General features: G+C 46.0%; 1 non-coding gene across 1 annotated transcript; it reads left to right on the forward strand.

Moving 5' to 3' along the window:
- Window positions 1–16,400: 16,400 nt before the first annotated feature.
- Window positions 16,401–16,513, forward strand: trnal-caa (transfer RNA leucine (anticodon CAA)). The gene is made up of 2 exons: window positions 16,401–16,438; window positions 16,468–16,513. It is a non-coding gene; the product is annotated as a tRNA-Leu (tRNA).
- Window positions 16,514–17,887: the final 1,374 nt, after the last annotated feature.

The raw sequence follows: 17,887 nt of genomic DNA on the forward strand, positions 1-17,887 counted from the left end.
GTAGTTGCCTACTACAGTCGGGTTTTGAATAAGGCTGAACGGAATTACTGCGTGACCCATCGTGAGCTGCTGGCGGTGACCTGTTCAGGACCCGATTCCGGTTGAGGACCGACCATGTGTCCCTCACCTGACTGCTCCACTTTAAGGAGCCAGAGGGGCAGATGGTGTGATAGATGGAGGTCCTGCAGGAATACGACTTCACTGTCGTACACTGTGCGGGATCTCGCCATCTCAATGCTGACGCTCTCTCGCGGCGCCCCTGTGAGGCCGCAGACTGCTGCTACTGCGCCCAGCGTGAGCAGTGTGAGGGGGCTGTCCGCACCGTGGCGGAGTCGAGCGCCGTGGCCACGGCCCTGGAGGGGCCACTGGGGGTGGGTCTGTCAGACGTGGTGCAGCGACAGGCAGCTGATCCGGATGTGGGGCCGGTGCTCCCCTGGAAGGCAGCAGGAGCGCGGCCTCTGCGAGAGGAGCTTGCCCCGCACCCAAAGTCCGTCAAGGCCCTCTGCGACCTGTGGGAGGCCTTGGAGGTAAAGGATGGGGTGCTGCGCCGGGGTTGGCGGGCACCCTTCAGTGGCGAGATATGGTGGCAGCTGGTGGTGCCACAGTCGCTCCGCGGGGCTGTGCTCCGAGTGGTGCACGGCCATTCGGGCGTGGGGCATTTCGGCTGTAAAAAAAACTTCTTATTGGGGTCTTTGCCACCGGGACATGGAGCGGTATTGCCGAACGTGTGCGGTGCGCGTGGCCCAGAAGGAGCCCGCCTCAAACAACACCAGGTGGGGACTCCTGTGGAGCAGGTGGGGGTTGACGTTTTGGGCCAGTTTCCGCGCACTGAGGCCGGAAACTGCTATGTCCTGGTGGCGGTGGACTATTTTACAAAGTGGCCGGGGGCATATGCCCTCCCGGACCATAGTGCCCCCACCGTGGCCGATGCACTACTGGAGGGGATGTTTGCCAGGCTAGGGGTGCCGGAGGAGTTACACAGTGACCAGGGGCGTAACTTCGAATCCCAGGTCTTCACCAGAGTGTGCCAGCGCCTGGGGATCTCTAAGACGCAGACCACCCCGCTGGATCCCCGGAATGACAGGTTGGTGGAGCGGTTCAATCGGACTTCAATTGGTTTGAAGAGTTCTGCTGTGTTTTTGTGGTTAAGGCGATGGACTTGAAGTCCATCGGGGTCTCCCCGCACAGGTTCAAGTCCTGCCGACTACGACAATCTCCTTATGTCATCGTGTGCCTGCATAAAAATGGAAACGCACTGCTCTACTTTTAAAGCGCAAAATTGCTTGAAACTGCTGCCTTGGAAACAAATTCTTCAGCGTCCACAAATGACATTTCGCAGCTGAAAGCAGATAAGGATGCTTTTAGTGTTCGTGTGTCTTGTGCCCTACTTCCAGCCTTTGAAAACCTAATTAGTAAAGCTGAAAGAACCGACTCCATGGATGTTGGTCGTGCACAAGGAGGAGCTGTGACAATAGCAGAGCAGGAGTGAGGATGGCGCAGATGGAAACTCGTTTTCATGCGCTCCTCTGGAAGGAATGAAAATAAAAGTCGAAACCCAAAACAGTAGTAGCCATAAGAGTAAATGCCTCCTAACAGCTAGCAAGCGCTCCTAGTTAGTGTCATGGTGTGTATCCCTGCCTGTCATGCGGGAAACTGGGGTTTGATTACCGACGGGGAGACAGGTAGCTTTTTTACAATCAGATTCCAATCTCTAATGCTGTGTGTGAGAGTTTACGTAACTTTCCTTTTCTCACATTTTCTGATGACTATTCCAAATGGGCGCCCTGTCAACTCCTAATACTTTTCAAAAACCTGCCTGCATGTTTGATTATTTTTATTTTTAAAAAGTTCAATATTGATCATAACTAAAGGAATTAATGATCACGAACACAAAAAAGGGCTGAAGATGCGAGTCACTCTTGAATTAGAGCTGGGTGACACGGGCTTCTGTTGTGATATGGTTGTATGAGAAGCAAGAGGAATCGCTTTTCTCCTATGGAGCATGAGCTGAATCAGGAGTGAGACATTTCGTGTGTTCGTGCATATGTCAACGCATTAACCTACATCGTAAAACTAAAACTAAATTAAAAACTAACATTAAGTTATCAGAGACATTAAATTATATACAAACAAGAGACAGGCAAAGTAATAATTCTACATTAAGTGTCCTACACTGACCAAACTAATTGAAATGGTCTGATTCAGAGCCTGTGCAGTTCATGCTAATTAGAACGACACCAGTACTGAACCCTCAGCACCGTACTGAGCACAAGTTGAGCTGCTCTCCAACTTTGCTACCCACGAGATTTCATTCCAATGGAGCTCAGAGAAGGAGCTGATCTCCAGACAGTAGTGTTGTCTGCAGCCTCATGCGAATTTCGACAATTTACCCGAAGTGTTTTCTATAGCTTTCAGGTGCAGTTAATTTATATAAAGGAAGGTAAATCGTTTTAACGCAACAAAAGCCATGCAGGAGTCAAACATACAATTTCCTGATCTTAAGTCAGACGCGTTATCCATTATGCCATTGGTCTTACATCGCTCAATTGCACCATAGTGACCTCAGTGCCACTAATAGTAATACATACTATATTTCTGATTGAGCGCTGAGTGCAAAGGTTGAATAAGCTTTGCTCCTGCCAACAATTCGGCGTGAAAAAACACAGCATTAAAGTTTCACAGACAAATGCAGCATGCCGACAAAACCAATTTTAAAAACAACTACGGCACACTACAATTGCACTGACTCTGAAAAGTGATCACGGCAGATGTTGTTCCCTGCATAACGCTGAAGGGACCAAAGAGCATTGCTGTTGGGAAGACAAAATGAGGCTTTTTTCTGCCTTGATGTTAAGCTAACAAAGACTATCTTGAAACACCTAATTCAGTCTCTCAACAGACTGTCAAGCAAAGTTTTTACCCATTGAACTCCCAATAGAAGGATGGTCTTAACCCACAAACACTTAGCAGCAGTGAAATTCAAACCTACCCTGTGAAGAAATTGGAGCACAAACCCAGCACCTTAGACCGCCCAGCCACACTCCCAACACCTTACTTTTTTCAGAGAACGCCGGGTTCAGCTCTTGGTGTGCGACCCGTGAAAACGACTGCACCTTTGTTTTCCGAGATGCTTCCTATCACTTCTTTGTCAGCTCTGAATATAGTGCTTCTTTGGAGCAGGCTTCAGACCTTTTATTTAATGTATAAAGGAGGGCGCATTCCTAAACATGTAATTCCTGTTTTAGAAATGTTTTGGGCGGTGTGTTTTATGTAACACACAAACAGTATTCTGATTGTATTCTGTAGACCTCTGTAGCAATCATACTGGATGTGACATGGATTCTGAAATGTTTCTTGAAAAGGTATTCAGGGCTGCTTGAATCTATAATAAAAAAGTGACCTGAAACTTCCTACCTTCCAATCACTGATGTCGCTCTCCCTAAACCTGTACGTGATGTTTTGCAGATGTGCAGTGTGCCTTTACTCCTGTATTAAAAACGACCTCCGTTGTCGGTCGGAGTTGAAGGAGAACTAACTGCACAGAAAAAGTATGTAACGATAAAATGTTACTACACTTCAGAATGTCCCTGCTCACACACGTCGGTGTGGGGAGCGGGCAGGTAGAGAGCTTTTCCAGAAACTCATGATGTTTCTCCCGGGGTGTTACCTGCGGTAGTATCTTTCTCTGCGCCCTTGGAAAGAAAAGAGCGGCTCCAGTGCAAGGTAAGGTCAGAACAGCCGGTCTTCTTGTCTTACAAAACAAGAAATTTATATCAACAGGGAAATTGAACAATACAGAAATCAGCGCAGTATAAAATAGGAAGCAATCAAACAAAATGCTCAGAAAAAATCGTAGTTGAGTAAATTGGTGTAAAAAAAAATATTTGTAAGCAAAGGAGAGCCCGCGCTGCACGTGAAACACATCAATCGTTCAGCATTTCTGAAACGTTTAATTGAATTGACAAAGAAATCCTCTCCTTAAACTTCGAAAAGGATTATCTGTTGAGCCAGCAGGCATAACACTGCAGTTGCCCGTTTCTCAAAGGTGTTTGAAGTTGTGGATAACTTTTAGCAGGTTTGGTGCCGTGGCTTAGCTGGTTAAGACGCCTCACTAAAAACCAGAAGACCCTGGGTATGAATCCCAGTGGTATCTATTCGTAGACAACAGGCCACTCATTGTCAATATTTATGGAGCTCAATTTAGAGACAACGGGAGAAGCATGAGTTACAGCTTTCTGCAGCTGTTTTATGTAAGTTTGTATCTGTTGGCTCTGTGGTCCAATGGAGAGCGTGTTGGACTTCTATTCCTTGGTAGAATTAAGTCATTCAAAGGTTGTGGGTTTGAGTCCCACCAGAGTCACATACCATTTTGATTCAACCTTTCAAAATCCTCTAGGGATTGGTGTTGATCAAGTCAAATAAAGGACTTCTTAAGAGTCCACAGTTGGAAATGAACCAGCAGCCACAAGAAAGAAATTAGCACTGGACTGTGATCACATTACTCCTGTGCTGGAGTCTTTTCTAAACTCCTTCAAATCCAGACTCAAAACCCTCTTCTTTAGAAGAGCCTTTAATGAACTATTATTTACCCCTCTGTTCCTACTGTAGTTAATACCACCATCTATTGTCTCCTCTAACTGTGTATTCTCATCCTGTTTATCTTGTGTATTTTTTTAACTTTATTGTTGTCATTCTGTAAAGCACTTTGAAAAGCCACCTTTAAAGGCACTATATAATGTAAAGATTATTATTATTAATAATGAACAGTGCATTTAACACTGAGCACATGCAGTCCGTCTTTGCAAAGGATTGCAAAAGTTGGGAATTAGCTTTTCACTCGTTTTGTTAAAGACCGTATCCTGGCTTTGTTGCAGGAAATGTCTGGATGCCATCACTGGATCAAGGAGAGGATCAGGGTTTTGGGAAGTCTTTTTGATGCCTGACACTGTGTGTTGTAACGGCTGTCACTCTTGACCTAAACAACAGAGAACACTGTTGAAATCGCTGGACTGCCTAGCGGACACTTTGTCGCCTTCTTCTGACCTCTATTTAATGCGATTCTCTGAAAACGTGGCACGTTATATCTGTGCTACCTTTATGGAGGGTGAGCACACTCATAAGAATCATAGATTCGATCACAAGCATCTAAAAACGAGCATGAGAAAATGACATCACACTATAAGGCTGAATGGCACAAATTCTCCTGTTCCTTCTGCAGCAAATGTGTGTTTTTTTTGCTTCTTAACACTGAGATAGTTGGAGATAGTTGGCAGCAGTGGGATTCCAACTCACACCCCCAAAGAGACTGGAGCTTTAATCCAGCTTTAAACTAAAAACTGGGTGACTTGTAAGGGCTGGTAGGAGAGGAAAGTAATAAATGCTTTAATATTTGATTATTAATTTTTCACCAGTTGTTTTGATCAAATTATTGTAACGCGGTGCCATATTAAGGTATAATATGTACATGAATGTCATGTCTGAGTTGGTGATGGCAGCTGACTATCGCTGAAGGACTGTTCATCATGAGCGTGTAATCCGGCATAATGAGGGAGAAGAGATTGGCCTCTGTGTCACAGTGTTCTAGGCAAATGTAAGGTTTCTTTCTTGTAAAATATTTGTGCATCTTGAGTGCATTTTTGTTGCTGAAAATAAATCTTGTGCATTTGAATTAATTCTGATATTGTCACCTAATTCTATACATTTTATCAGCCTACATTTAGAGGAGCTTAATTGCATCAATTAATTGCATAGTGATAGTATTTCTTGCCTTTTAAATACTTCAGTGTTAATGATGTTAAGTGACATCATTGCAAAGGCGATATTTTCTGATGGCTGTTCCGGTAATAATTATTCGCGTGGGAATTACTACTGTCATTACTACTAATAGTGATAAAAACAGAGCATTCACAGATCTCTGGATGTTGGTCTGGACTCTAGAAAGTGTTTAAATTCATAGGCGACTCTGGACCTCAACACCTGTTGATGGGTCACTTCTGTCAGACACACCAGTGGAGCCCAAGCCCACTTACACACACATTCACACACACTGATAGATATACACCTACACTCTCACATACATTTACACCCACAGACACAACACACAATATACACAAAATCAGACACTCACAGATACACACCCACACACATTCACAGACACACAAATAGACACTATATACACACATAGGCACCGCATCCACTCTTAGGTACAGATACACTATAACTAACACTAATGCAGATACTGCCAATATTACAACACTAACACTATCATCAAACCCTATCATTGTTACTAACACTGACAAAAACAACTACTAGACTAATAATATGTATAATAACAGTAATACTGTCATGAAACCTAACATGATGATGAGTGTTAATACTCTGACACTAACAGTATAATTATCACTAAATTTAACATGAAAACTAGCATTAAAACTAAATTTAAAAGTATCTATCATCACAAAGTCACATGTATACTTGTATTATTAGTAAAACTACCAGATATACTCTCACTAATATTAACATGAATACTAGCATTAATACTGAAACTATCAGTAATGCCATGATCATTAATACTCACATAGACACTACACACAGTCTATTTCCCTCCACTATTTCACTCTTGCTTCCTTCCAATAAGGACGGAGCTGCGGGAGAAAAGGCGCTATAGAGGATCGCTGTGGAGAGCTGCTGCTGTGCTTTGACATCTGAGCTCTGTGGAAAACAATCTCAATACAATTCTGAAAAACGCGACTCCCAGAACGCCAGCCGAACAAGTCTCCACAGCCGAAGCTGTATCTGCTAGGCGGCGCAGTCGTCGTGCACAAAGAAGGCTTTGAAAAGCATCAAACGCATGTCATTCCAAGTTGGTCGTTTGTGTTTTCCGTTCAGATGTGAAATACCGGGAGACAGAGAGAGCGATGTCTTCCTCGTTAGAGACCATGGTTCGATTCCCCGACAGCGAGTTGCTCTCCTTCTACCTCCGTAGAGAAAGGACTGCCTTTCACTTCTCTGCATTTTCTTTCACAGCGTCATGCACCTTTTCATTGCTCTCACTTTCAGAGACTGTGCACAGCACACGACTCGACATCAGGATTCGCATTGAAGTGACAGCAGGAAGCTTTGCGACATGCACTGTGCAGATCCCTTAGATCCCCACACTAGGAATCCCCAAACAGTGAGCGTGGCCACTGTGTTTCCACCCGGTTTTGAACCAGGGACCTTTCGCGTGTGAGGCAAACGTGAGAACCACTACACAACGGAAACGATGGGAAACCATGCACAGTGACCCAGTGCTGAGCTTCGCCAATGCTATTCAGCTGCTTCCAGTGCCTTCGTTGGAGTGCGCCGATTGACCGTGCTCACCAGAGACCAACACGCCTGTCATGGACGGAGCAGGAAAGGCGGCGCCACATTCTACAGCCCTCTCCACACAATCGACGCAATCGGGCTACTGAAGTGGAGAAAATCTCCTCTCCAGAAAGTGCAAATATCATCTTGGAGAGTATAAATTCTATTGCCGAAGGTCAACACTATCTACCAGAGTCACCCCTCCCACCTCCTGCAGGTTTCCGAGCTGCAGTGATGATCACTTCGGCTCACAAGCGAGAGGTCCTCGGTTGGAAACATGCGCCCCTTCTTCTTGCACGTTTTGCACATGATCGAGGGGTTTTAGTGTGGCTCCTTCGTACATGGTGCTGATCTTTTGGAAAGCAGGAGGCAAAACTGACACGTTCCCATACCGGGAAATGAACCTGGCCAGCCTGGGTGAAAACCAGGAATCTTAACCACTAGCCCATATGGGAGCACGCAGCCTTCTTCCGTGTGTCATGCAAGCAAACTGTAATTGCTGTTTGCACTTAGAGTGTCGAAGGGTCGATGTATACTGGGGCTCAGTTGAAATGCAACATCAGGACTTTTCCGACTCCTGTCACACGAAGAGGGCACAGACTTTTCTACCCCACTGCGTGTGTCTCGGTATCTTGCCGTGATTGTATAGTGGTCAGTACTTTGCGTTGTGGCCTCAACAACCCCGGTTAGAATCCAGGTCACGGCAGAATAGGGGTGTCTGCTTTTACTACTCGCACGAATGAAGGTAATAAAAAAGCCAATCGATGTTAACTAATGAAGCTTTACAGAGGAGTATTGCCTGACTGGATCATTGATGAACGACAGAGACCACTCCGACCTCTTCTCTGTTTTCTTCAATGACTTACTAAGGATCTTCTTCACATTCGCCCATGCAGTGGAAGCCAGTTACACCAAAGCAAATGCAGGAAAGTGCATTTCAAGCAGAGACCAGTGCATTTCAAGGAGGGACCTGTTTACACCGAGAGTGGTCAGAGTATGGAACAATGTGCCGAACGCTGTTGCTGGATACGATTCTTGATGAGATCTTGGGCTCACTAAGCAGGTAATGGCAGGTACCGCTCACTACCGATGCTCGCTCGAAGACAGCCTTTTCCATCGGCCAGGGCCTCCGGCACTTTACTGTCATGCCCTTTGGCCTGTGCAATGCCCCGGCGACGTTCCAGAGGCTGATGGAGAGGGTGCTGGCATCGGTCCCGTGGAACCAGTGTGTGCTGTATCTGGACGATCTGCTGGTTCATGCCCAGGGTTTAGACCAGGCCTTGACGAACCTCCAGGCAGTGCTGGCCTGCATCCGCCGTGCTGGCCTGAGGCTCAACCACAACAATTGAGAGCTCCTGCGGCGGGAGGGGACCTTCCTCGGACATGTTGTTGGACCGCGAGGAGTGGGTACAGACCCAGGTAAGGTTGCTGCAGTGAGGGGATGGCCGACTCCCCACACCGTCGCAGAGCTGTGCAGCTTTCTGGGGTTGGCTTTGTATTATCTGAGGTTCGACCGGGACTTTGCCAGCATCTCTCCCCCGCTGCACTGCCTCACCGACAAGAGCCACCGTTTTGACTTGGACTCGGGCTGCGAGACGGCTTTCGGTCGGTTACGTGAAGCTCTGGTCGGGGCCTCCGTGCTAGCCTATCACGATCCGTGGTTACCGTATATCCTGGATAACGACGCAAGTGACTTGGGGGTGGGCTTGGTGTTGGCACAGGAGGGGCCAGATGGGAGCGGGTAGTTGCCTACTACAGTCAGGCTTTGAATAAGGCTGAACGGAACTACTGCGTGACCCGTCGCGAGCTTCAGGCCATACCTATTCGGGACCCGATTCCTGTTGAGGACTGACCATGCGTCCCTCACCTGGCTGCTCCACTTTAAGGAGCCGGAGGGGCAGATGGTGCGATGGATAGAGGTCCTGCAGGAGTATGACTTCACTGTTGTGCACCGTGCTGGATCTCGCCATCTCAATGCCGGCATTCTCTCGCGGCACCCCTGTGAGGTTGTGGACTGCAACTACTGCGCCCGGTGGGAGCAGTGTGAGGGAGCCGTCTGCACAGTGACGGAGGCGAGCACCTCGGCCACAGCCCTGTAGGGGCTGCTGGGGGTGGGCATGTCAGACCTGGCACAGCAACAGGCAGCTGATCCTGACGTGGGGCCGGTGCTCCGCTGGAAGGCAGCAGGAGCGCGGCCTGTGCGAGAGGAGCTCCCCCAGCACCCAAAGTCCGTCAAGGCCCTCTGCGTCCTGTAGGCGGCCTTGGAGGTAAAGGACGGGGTGCTGCGCCGGGGGTGGCAGGTACCCTCCAGTGGCGAGATACGGTGGCAGCTGGTGGTGCCACAGTCGCTCCGCGCGGCTGTGCTCAGAGTGGTGCATGGCCAGCCGGGCATGGGGGATTTCGGCTGTAAAAAAACCCTGCAGCGTCTCCGAGGCCATTTTTATTGGGGTCTTTGCCACCAGAAAGTGGAGCGGTATTGCCAAACGTGTGCGGTGTGCGTGGCGCAGAAAGGTCCCCTCGAGTGCTCTCGGGCCCCCCTCCAACAACACCAGGTGGGGGTTCCTATGGAGCGGGTGGGGGTGGATGTTTTGGGCCTGTTTCCGCGCACCGAGGCCAGAAACCACTATATCCTGGTAGCAATGGACTATTTCACGAAGTGGCCGGAGGCCTATGCCCTCCCGGACCAGAGTGCCCCCACGGTGGCCGATGCACTACTGGAGGGGATGTTTGCCAGGCTGGGGGTGCCGGAGGAGTTATACAGTGACCAGGGGCGTAACTTGGCCAGCAGCCATATCACCCTGCAACTCACAACTGGCAACCCACTGAAGCTAAGCAGGTGTGAGCCTGGTCAGTACCTGGATGGGAGACCTCCTGGGACAAACTAAGGTTGCTGCTGGAAGAGGCATTAGTGGGGCCAGCAGGGGGCGCTCACCCTGCGGCTCATGTGGGTCCTAATGCCCCAGTGTAGTGATGGGGACACTATACTGTAAACAGGCGCCGTCCTTCGGATGAGACGTAAAACCGAGGTCCTGACTCTCTGTGGTCATTAAAAATCCCAGGGCGCTTCTCGAAAAGAGTAGGGGTGTAACCCCGGCATCCTGGCCAAATTTCCCCATTGGCTGTTATCAATCATGGCCTCCTAACAATCCCCCCCCTCTGTGAATTGGCTTCATTACTCTGCTCTCCTCCCCACTGATAGCTGATGTGTGGTGAGCGTTCTGGCGCACTATGGCTGCCGTCGCATCATCCAGGTGGATGCTGCACATTGGTGGTGGTGGAGGGGAGTCCCCATTACCTGTAAAGCGCTTTGAGTGGAGTGTCCAGAAAAAGCGCTATATAAGTGTAAGCAATTATTATTATTATAATTAACTTCAAGTCCCAGGTCTTCGCCAGAGTGTGCCAGCGTCTGGGGATCTCTAAGACTCAGACCATCCCGCTGCATCCCCAGAGCGACGGGTCTGTGGAGCGGTTTAATCGGACGCTCCCCACCCAGCTGGCCTCCCTGGTGTCCTGTCACCAACGGGACTGGGACCGCCACCTCCCCCTCGAGCTCTGGGCTTATCGGACCACAGTCCAGGAATCTACCGGGTGTACCCTGGCCTCACTCATGCTGGGCCGGGAAATGCAAACCCTGGTGGACCTGGTCTTCGGCCCGCCGCCCGGAGACGAGTCGGCACCACCAGCTGGACCGGACTACGAGTAGGACCTGCAGCAGTGGATGCGGCGGGTGCACAGCTTTACCCGGACCCATCTGACTCAGGCGGGAGTCCGGCAGAAGCGGCACTACGACCTGCGCTGCAGGGGGCCTGCCTTCCTGCCCTGGGACTTGGTTTGGGTGTACAGCCCGCACCGCCGCAAAGCCCTCAGACCTAAGCTGGCGCCTTTGTGGGAGGGGGCCGCTGAGGTCCTCGGGGTGGTAGGCAAGGACTGCTACCAGGGGAGAGTGGTGGTTCTGCACCGAGACCGCCTGGCCCCCTACTGGAACCGGGAGGAGGAGCCCCGCGGGGAGGCTCCGGAGGAGCAGCCAGGGCCGGAGCCGACCGACAATGGGGTGACCGCGGGCCGCCGGCAACCACCGCTTCGTAACAGCTGCTCACGCAGAGTTCCACAGCCTTTAGCCTAGTATGAGTATAGCCTGAGGGGGGTGTTCGATGTCGGCGGGACGCCAGACGCTTCAGGTGGGGACAGTGTAACCCCCCTGGCCCGGTGGTGAGGAGGAAGTGCACCTAGGCACTCATGGTACCGTGGAGCAGGTTGGGAGTTGTAGCCGGGGAGAGTGAGGGTCAGCTCGATGACCAGCAGCTGACTCTGCATATGTGAATAGTGTTATAGTAGTTTTAGTGTCCTGTGTAGCCTTATAAGTGTATAGCCTGTTGTTAAGTAATTACCACCCTAAATATGTGAACGTGTTCCATCAGTCTCCTCATGTGTGTGTATGTCCTGTGTTTGGTTTTGTGTGGTTTCGATAAAAGAATAAAGGGAATAAAGGGTTTCCTGAGGGAACCTGAAAACAGTACAGTATTATAGCATGAACCCCTGACGATTTTCTTGATACGTTTTATGTGCTCGTTTGTATTGTATGTATTTTTGTTGTTCAAATTAAAAGTAAAAGACACAACTTTCCGGATGCGGCTGCTGTAAAAATAAAATGACATCAAGGGTGCTGTACGCAGAGGTCTGAAACCTGCTCCACAGAAGATCTTTATCCAGAGGTGTTAAAGAAGTCGAGATCTCGCCATGAGAGAGTAAGCATCTCAGATAAAGCAGGTGCAGTCGGTTCCATGGTCATAACGCCACTAAGTCGGGCGACAAGAGCAAAACCCACCCGGCTTCCTCCGGGCAAGTAATGAGCAATAATATTTCAAAATTACAGTTCGGATTTATTAGAAAACTTCACAAGCATTATTAGGTTAGGACTGTAAAATTGTTTTTTAATATCTTGGTATATTTACCTTCATTTTAATATAGATATAACCATAAATGATGTTAAGCATATTGAACTTTTGTCGTACTTTTTAAAACATTTTAGCTGAGGACACACGGCGACTATTATACCTTGTGATACATGCAAGACATCTGTAAACGAAGATGTAATTACAATAAAATTGGCAATTAACAGAAAACCACAATTTGTATAATATTATTCCTCGATATCAATGATCAATTGAAGGATTTGAAGAAACTATCAAAGAAACAGCAGCAATAGCAGATGATTTTGGTTTTGAACCCATCTTTACACCTCAATAATCCATTTGTCCTCGAAAAAAGAAAAGACAGGCATATTTTGAGTCTCATAATTATCCTCTTCTCGATCCAAAAGAAACGTTGATTGCTTCTGTACTTTTTTGGATTTTCTTACGAAGATCTCACGAAGTATTGCCAGGATCTATATTTAGCGTTCGTTAGTGATAACACTGCTGATATTGATTGAGTAGAAATCTATGATGTATTGACAGCTTTATCTGAAGCGAGAAGTCCTAGAACGCCATCTATGAAGTTTTAGGATTCATACCAAGAAATGCCTTTTGTTTCCCACCCCAACTACTGCTTTTGCATTACACATAATGTGAACATTACCAGTTTTGGTAGCTTCTGGGCACGATTTTCCTAAACTGAAACTTATTACAAAATTCTTTAAGATGAACCATGTCCAAAAATTGTAAATCAGGACTAATTTTAATATCAAATGAAATTACTACAGAAGAAAAGGCTTAACTGAAATATGAATAAGACTATGCAAGCCTGAAAAATAGAACAATTCAATATTTATAACTTATTTTTTTATTTTTTGAGAAATGGGCTCACACACCGGAAGACACTAACGTTTCTCTTCGTTAGAGTATGTGAATAACAGTTTAACCCCAAATGTTTGTAATTGTGATTCTGTTCAAATTAAAAAAAGCATCTATCAATAGTAAAAAATTATTAAGAAAGTAAGAAATTGTGTTATTTCATAAACTGTAAGACATGAAGACATTTACAGGTTATATCATTTGCTTTGTCTTTTAACGCAAGCGGTCCGGATCCAAGCCCATGTTCGGACGGTTGTGTTTCTCTTGTACTCATCAAATGTCATTGTTTTGTCCGTCAGTTCTTTCTCGAGTTGTACCATGGATATTTTATACCATCAATACTTTTCATGCTCTTTTGCATTTTTCTTCACATACGGAAAAGAACTCAAGGCGTTCTTGTCACTGTGCTACACAGTACAGGACACGCAGTGAGGAATTCGCTAACATAAGAGATACTCACATAAAGTGCTTTTACTGACCATATTACAAATCACAGGAAGTAAGGTCTTAAAACATTGGGCAGTAGTGGGATTTAAACCCACACCCCTGAGAGAGTGGAGCCTAAAATCCAGCATATTAGACCATTCAGCCACACTACCTCTGGCCCCCTCTCCTTTCCTCACGTTGCTGAGTATAGGTGCCTTCATGAAATTGAGCCAGGTTTGAATCCCAGCCAATGCATCTCCAAATCTTTTCAATTGAATCTGTGATCCTGTAGCACATCCTCTGAAACCAGCAATCGAAATTGGAAACATCTTCTTCAACACTGAAAAGCTCAATTAGGACGAAGCAGTTGTACACAGGACAGCAGTACCATATGTGTTCTTGATTGATTCAGACTCGTTCTCAGTGGTTCTTGCACACCAAAAATCTTAAAAGCTAAATGAGGCCCCATCTCACTCTCCCTTTCTGTGGTGCAGCCACTGAGAAAGTATTCATGCAGGCTGATTTAAGATGTTTTCTTTTGATAAGGGACAGCTCTTAAACGGAGATGCACTTAGCTAAGCCTAACTATCATGATCAATGGTCATCCATTGGCGCCTATCTGTCTAGGGAGTGCCGAATGGACATCTGGACTGTATTCCTAAGTGTCAGGAGTAAGTGACTCATATCTCACCTTGATCAACCAATCAGGGATTGGCAGGGCATGGTAACACCACGTGGGTCTCCAATGCCCGCCAAACTCTCAACCAATCAGCACACATCTGTGTCTTGGTCAAAAAGGGAGCGCAAGCTCAGATCGGGGCTCTCCTTGGCCATTTCCGCGCATCCTCAGAGACAATCACGTGACAACTGCTGTTGTCTGCACTGGGACTTGGACTTTGTTCTAAGCGCGAGGCCGAGGATCCCGTACGTACTCAGAATTCTACCAACGTGAATGCTCTGCTTGATCAACGGCAGCCTACAGTTGGACCCTCGTCAACAACCTGAATAGCTTATTCAGAAGCAGCGCTGGTCCGGGAACGAACCAGCTTCTTCCCGGGCAAAAGAGTGACTTGTGAGGACTAGCCGTCACACTGCATAGAGTGCATAGTGCATAGAGACTTTCTACCAGCCAGCCGGACTGCTGGTAGATCCCCTCGGAGCAACGACTGCCCTGCGCGCCCGTCCAACTCCGAGCTGCACCTCGACTGGTTGGCCGGTAGCCAGAGGACGCCGGGACAACGCCCATTGGACAACCGCTGGAACCGAGGCTGCAACAGAGCCTGTCAGCTGGTTTGGTGTTCGTGCCGGGAAATTTCAAATCCATACACAGTGGATAAGTAAACCCCATGTTCTACATTGCGTCTCGAGAATTCAATTGTACCTCAACACAAGTTGTTATCAATTTAATTCATGAGTATTGCATTTACTTCCGAGTTTAGAGTAACAGTGGGGAATAACACTGATTAGCGATTTGGTAACCAAACGATATATATTGACATATATTCTCTGTTGTCTATCTCTTTGTGTTTGCATCTCTTCGAGATTATATACCTTGTATATTGATAACCCTCACAGTAAGGTCTGCCGCTTGTATCCAGGCAGACTGGTATATGTTTGGTGCACAATTTATATTAATCACTGTATCTCGTGTATTGAACCCGTGTGTGTGCGTTGTTAGTTGTTCTGACGATTGATTTTCTAAAAGCCACAACGAACCACCTCGTGATTACTGCTACAATGAATAATTGTCTCAGTAAACCCATCAAACCTCTACACAGCTAAGGAAGAGTAGCTCGGAAATTACCCAACTCAATAAGCGAGAGCGTTGGTTGCTCTTGCTCTTAATGCAAGGAGCTGTTTTTTATTTCGCATTAATCATTATTAACCAGAAACAGCTGCACAACTGGTCGCATTTGTGATTATGTCACTTCTCTGCTTCAGCAAGGTCAATAAAAGACTCTGAAAGTAGTAGAGAAAAACTGAATTAAAATCATATTAGCAATTCTGAGTGATATCTGCATACAGGCAATCCAATAAGAACGTTGAAATCTTTGAATATCATCTCTCTATATATTGCGCTGCTTTTTACTGGGAGTAAAACTATTGGATTGAAGGGTTAAAATGTATTGTTGTTATTTGGAGAAATCAATGAACTCGTGATTTTATATGTTTTAAAAGACGGTCATGCGCACAGAAAAAAGACAGTGCTGATTATTTTTCTGGAGACGGAGCACTGATGACCTATCCGAGCCAATTGATAAAGCCCACCCAGTGGATACTCTAGCAGAACGTGGAAGAACGTTCACCATTGTAACCAAGGCAACCACAGGAACAACATCAAGAAGCACAATCAATTCCCCATTTAAATCTTTCGTGTAAGTTATGCCATGTGAAAGCATGAAGTTAATCCCCTGATCTCTTTTGAACATGGACAAGGTATTTTTGATGGAGCGCTATGAGCAAAGATTTAATAAGCTACTCCTACCGATGATTCAGCTTAAAGATACGTAACGCTACGTAAAGCTGAAAGCGCCAAAGAGCATTTCCATTGAGAAAAAAAATCTTTCTTGATGTTAAACATAGAGAGCCTGCCTTTTAGAAGTTCTCCCTCTAAACACCTTGTGCAGCCTCCCGACAGACTAACAAAAAGCGCCTTTTCACCAACTCAATTTATAATACGCCCCTCAAAACTCACAACCGAATAACAATCCATCCGTATATTTGATTTCCAAGATCCGTTCAAGGCAACTTGGCTCTTCGCAAGCAAATAATTTCAGGGAAGAAACTCAGTTTAGTCAACTACTGGTGCATTCAGCACACCACTTGCTCTTGCTTGTCAGGGTGGCCGAGTGGTCTAAGGCGCCAGACTCAAGGACATGTGTCTTTCCAGCTGGCTTGGGTGTTCTGGTCTCCCAATGGAGGCGTGGGTTCAAATCCCACTCCTGACAGCTTCTGTTTTTACCTCTCTTGAATTGTTCCAGTGCTAGCTGACAGTGAATGACTGAAATATAAAAGCAGCAGAAGAAAGCAAGCAACTCAGTGCATTTTGTGAGTATTCTGCACTGTTAAAATGCACAGGTTTTCATACTTTTTGGAATTCGTAGCTCAAAAATGACTCCTGTTTCATTTTCTATTCACCAACTCAATTTGCATTCCACCCCTCACACCTCACAACAGAATAACAAACGGCTTCATGTGCCACAGCATTCCCCTGTAGATTCGGTTTGCACTATGAATTACACAACCCCGAATGAAATATTTTAGTGTTGGCTCAAATGTGAGGAATTTCATGAACCCCCAAAAAGGAACGCTTGCAGAAAATGCCAGCAATTCAAAGCGTGTAGGCAGCATGAACAGACCAATTCTGCAATTTCTTTAATCGCGGGCGGTGCTTTCCGAGTCGATGGCTCTGCATTAGAAATGAGAAGTGCTGAACTCTAAACACGTTCTTGCCATTACTGCTACTCCTTCGTCCTCGAAAAAAGAAAAGACAGGCATGTTTTGAGTCTCAAAATGATCTTCTGGATCCACAAGAAACATGTAAATTTGATTGATTCCGCAGTATTTTGGATGTACTGTACTTATAACTTCCATCGAAGAGAGATTTCATCAGTTGCATGAAATTGAAACTTTCGACTTTTTGTCTGGTATTGAAAATATGTTTAAAAAAACCATAAACAATTTTCTAACAAACAACTCGTGAATTATTGCCAGGATCTATATTTAGCGTTCGGTAGTGATAACACTGCTGATATTGATTGAGCTGAAATCTATGATGTATTGACAGCCTTATCTGAAGCGAGAAGTCCTAGAAAGCCATCTATGAAGTTTTAGGATTCATACCAAGAAATGCCTTTTGTTTCCCACCCCAACTGCTGCTTTTGCATTACACATTATGTGAACATTACCAGTTTTGGTAGCTTCTGGGCACGATTTTCCTAAACTGAAACTTATTACAAAATTCTTTAAGATGAACCATGTCCAAAAATTGTAAATCAGGACTAATTTTAATATCAAATGAAATTACTACAGAAGAAAAGGTTTAACTGAAATATGAATAAGACTATGCAAGCCTAAAAAGTAGAACAATTCAATTTATATAACTTATTTTTTTATTTTTTGAGAGATGGGCTCACACACCGGAAGACACTAACGTTTCTCTTTGTTAGAGTATGTGAATAACAGTTTAACCCAAAATGTTTGCAATTGTGATTCTGTTAAAATTCAATAAATCGTCTATCAATAGTAAGAAATTATTAAGAAAGTAAGAAATTGTTTTATTTCATAAACTATAAGACAATGAAGAGAGTTTACTTCACTTT

The sequence above is a fragment of the Lepisosteus platostomus genome, chromosome 5, assembly GCF_059453375.1.
Source record: "Lepisosteus platostomus isolate fLepPlt1 chromosome 5, fLepPlt1.hap1, whole genome shotgun sequence".
Classification (NCBI taxonomy): Eukaryota; Metazoa; Chordata; class Actinopteri; order Semionotiformes; family Lepisosteidae; genus Lepisosteus; species Lepisosteus platostomus.